Source organism: Rattus norvegicus, chromosome 14, assembly GCF_021556685.1.
Source record: "Rattus norvegicus strain SHRSP/BbbUtx chromosome 14, alternate assembly SHRSP_T2T, whole genome shotgun sequence".
In the NCBI taxonomy this organism is placed as follows: Eukaryota; Metazoa; Chordata; class Mammalia; order Rodentia; family Muridae; genus Rattus; species Rattus norvegicus.
In genome coordinates, this window is record NC_141547.1 from 84227360 (window position 1) to 84231284 (window position 3925).

Here is a 3925-nt window from a genome sequence, read left to right on the forward strand (position 1 = left end):
GGCCAAGAAGATCTCTGAGAGTTCCAGGCCAGCCAGAGCTTCCCAGTGAGACCCTGTCTCAAAAGAAAAGACAAAAATGCTGGGGAAATGTTTGCAAAGCTATCACCTCTGGGGTCCAGGAGTGAAGCTCACTGTAGACCACTTGCCTTGTATACTGAAGGCCTGGGGGTGCAGTCCTCAGCACACAAAAAGAAGAGCCAACCCCACCCCCGCTCCCCATCCTGAGGATCCTCAGACACTTGTCTGAAAAGACTCTGCTCTCTGACCTCAACCAACGTTAAATTCACAATTCAGCTTGAGAAGTAAAAGACAAGGTTGAGGACGTCAGTGGGGCACATGCAAGTGGTATCGTTCCTCAGCACTAAGAGTAATGAGAACCAAGATACAGAGTGGAAAGTAGTTGAGAACTATTGAGGGGCACTTTGGAGGCAAAGGCAAGTGGGTCTCCGTGAGTTCAAGGCCAGCATGGACTACATAGTGACTTCTAGGACAGCCAGGGTTATGTAGAGAGACACTGTCTCAAAAACCAGAAAAGTAAGAATTCGTCTGTGTCTGCAGGCTAGGGATATCTGTTGCTAGAGTGTTTGCCTAGAACTCATGAAGCCCTGGGTTCCCTGCAACACATAAAGCAGCCTTACTGGTGCATGCCCATAATCCCAGCGTGAGGGAGAGTCAGGAGACTCACAGATTCAAGGTCACTTTCTGCTGCATAGGAAGTTTGAGGGGAGCTGGACTACCTAACACATTATCTCAGCGATAAATAATAACTATTTTTGGAAGTATAGTCTAGTTTGCTAACTCAAAGACAAAGTAATTGTACCTTTTATTATAGTTCCAGTCAAGATTTTTCGAGCTTTTTTTCCCCCTTATAGAACAATGCTGGAGCACTTTATAGACACATCCATGGTAGCTTGAGTAGGAATGTGTTTCCCAGAGACTCGTGTCTAAATGCAGGGGCTGGCACTGTTAGGACATGTGGCCTTGTGAAGTGAAGAAGTGTGTCACTGGGGAGGCAAGCTTTGAAGTCAAACTAGGCCTCGTGTGACGGTCTCCTGCTGTCTGCGAATCAAGATGTGTAAACTCTCAGTTCCTCCAGCCTGCATGCCATGCTTCCTACCTTGATGCTAATGGGCTAAACCTCTGAAACAAAGCCAGCCCCAATTAAATGTTTCCCTTTACAAGAGTTGTCTCAGCCATGGTGTCTCTTCACAGACTGACTAAGATATCTACTCTAAGTAGATTATTCATGACAGCATGGGCCTCTCATACAGAAACTGTGTTTTCTGTCCTTTCAGCTGAGCATCTTAAAGATGAGGATTTGGGGGAAGATGGGCCTGCAAAGATGAGAGGGCTCAGTAGTTAAGAATGTCTCTTATAGAGGCCCCCAGATTGTTTCCCAGCATCCATGGCAGGTGGCTTACAACACCTGTAACTCCGATTCAGGGATCCAATGCATCCGGCCCCTCCATAGCCCCTGCATTCATCCATATACACAACCACCTCTCTTACAAAGGCTTAACTTTTTTTTTTGCTTTTTTTCGGAGCTTGGGACCGAACCCAGGGCCTTGCGCTTCCTAGGCAAGTGCTCTACCACTGAGCTAAATCCCCAACCCCTACAAAGGCTTAACTTAAAAAAATGTTTAAGAGAAACTGGGGGGTAGAGAGATGGCTCAGTGGTTAAGAGCACTGATTGCAATGCCAAGCAACCAGAGCTTCCAGGGACTAAGCCACTACCTAAAGACTATACATGGACTGAGCCTGGACTCTGACCTCATAGGTAGCAATGAATATCCTAGTAAGAGCACCAGTGGAAGGGGAAGCCCTGGGTCCTGCTAAGACTGAACCCCCAGTGAACTAGACTTTTGGGGGGAGGGCAGCAATGGGGGGAGGATGGGGAGGGGAACACCCATAGGGAAGGGGAGGGAGGAGGGGGATGTTTGCCCGGAAACCGGGAAAGGGAATAACACTCGAAATGTATATAAGAAATACTCAAGTTAATAAAAAAAAAAAAAAAACCAAAACCAAAAACAAAAACAAAAACTCAACTGTATCACAAAAAAAAAAAAAAAACAAAAAGAGCACTGATTGCTCTTCCAGAGGTCCTGAGTTCAATTCTCAGCAACCACACGGTGGCTCACAACCATCTGTAATGGGATCTGATGCCCTCTTCTGGTGTGTCTGAAGACAGCGACAGTGTACTCATATATAATAAATAAATACATCTTTTTTAGAAGAGAGAGAATTGGGGTTGGGGATTTAGCTCAGTGGTAGAGCGCTTGCCTAGCAAGCACAAGGCCCTGGTTTCGGTCCCCAGCTCCGGGGGGAAAAAAAAAAAAAGAAACGAGAGAAGCTGGGAGACACAAATACCTGCCAAAATAGAGTCCAGCAGGAGGAGAATGGTACCTCAGTGTAGCCTTAAATGCCTATGTCTCACCCCACACTGCCCCATTCCTCTGACTCACAGAGATAGGCTCTCTTCAGCCAGAGGCCCTCAAACTACCCAGGAGTACCTACCCATAAACTCATTCCAAAAGCACTTTCCCAAGCCCTACTCCAAATCTTCCAACTCAACTGACCTGAGGAAGATGGTTTTTAACAATCTCCCCAAATGCCCTTTGCCCTAGCCCGTCTTCGAAGGCATTGAACTTTCTGTCCCTTCTCATCCCTCATTTTTGTTGGTGATGTAGAGCACAGGAGAGCCAGGTTTGCTACGCAGCACCTTCTCTGCTGTCTTATGCAGTGTGAGCATCTGAGGTTTCCCCACCCCCACCCCACCCCCACCCAGTGCACACAGTAAAATCTTGTCTTTTTCCTGACCTAGTTGCCTGGGACTTTTTCCCTGCTGGCATCTTCTTGGTCTGGCTACTTTCAGGACTGTATTTCACCGCCTGTGCTGAATAAGATTAAAACAGGCTAAAAATAGTTCCTTTAATGGCCCCTGCATTGCAGCCACTTCTGGTCTTGGCTGGAAGGGAGCCAAACTGACTCAGCTCAAAAGCTCACCTCTAGAAAGAGGCAGGGACTCTTGCGATGCTAAGCAGGCTCTGCTTGCTAGGTACAGCTTGTCCTCACCAGAAGACGTTTCTTTCTTTTAAAGAGCAAGCAGAACAAAGGAAGCTTTTGGCCTTATGGAGAAAGGTAGTAAAACAAATGAGGAAGCTCATCCCCTCCGGATGCTAAGTGGAGCCATCCATGCCTAGGGCAGGCAGATAGGGGAAAGACCTCAGAGCTGCTTCTACTGGAACTGTCCCTAATCTCCGCAGTGCCTGAGCTAGGGCACACCCCAAGATGCAGCCCCTGCCAGCACTTGCCCTGAGCCAGAGAGCCCCATCCGTGTTCCTTGCCTTTATTTATTGTATTTATATGTATTTATTTATTGGCCGGGGAGCCAATACAGGGCAGCATTCTTGCTACCCATGCACCACTGGGATGCAGCCCTTAGCCCATCTGTCTTAGTATCTCTATTGCTGTGATGAAATACTATGACCAAAAGCGAGTTATGGAGGAAAGGCTTATTCACCTTACACTTCCACATCACCATGCAGCATCAAAGGAAGTCAGAACAGCAAATCGAACAGGGCAGGAACCTAGAGGTAGGAGCTGATGCAGAGGCCAGGGCAGCATGTGGGTGCGTGTGAGCATGTGTGTGTGCATGTAGGCATGGTGTGTGTGTGTGTGTGTGTGTGTGTGTGTGTGTGTGTGTGTGTGTGTGTGTGTGTGTTGCTGATTACTGACTGGCTCCCTCCTCATGGCTTGCTCAGCCTTCTTTCTTATAGAACCCAGAACCACCAGCCCAGCAGTGACCACACCCACAACGGGCTGAACATGCCCCGATCAATCACTGATTAAGAAAACGCCTTACAAGTGTGACAGCTCTTTTAGAACTTGTCTAGTAGGTTTTCAGACTTCTGTTGGGAAAACCTGA

The 3925-nt window shown here is 47.6% G+C and overlaps 1 non-coding gene across 1 annotated transcript; it reads left to right on the forward strand.

Moving 5' to 3' along the window:
- The first annotated feature begins 3862 nt into the window (after nt 1–3862).
- On the forward strand, nt 3863–3925 carry LOC120096768 (U7 small nuclear RNA). Its single transcript, XR_015637749.1, has one exon. It is a non-coding gene; the product is annotated as a U7 small nuclear RNA (small nuclear RNA).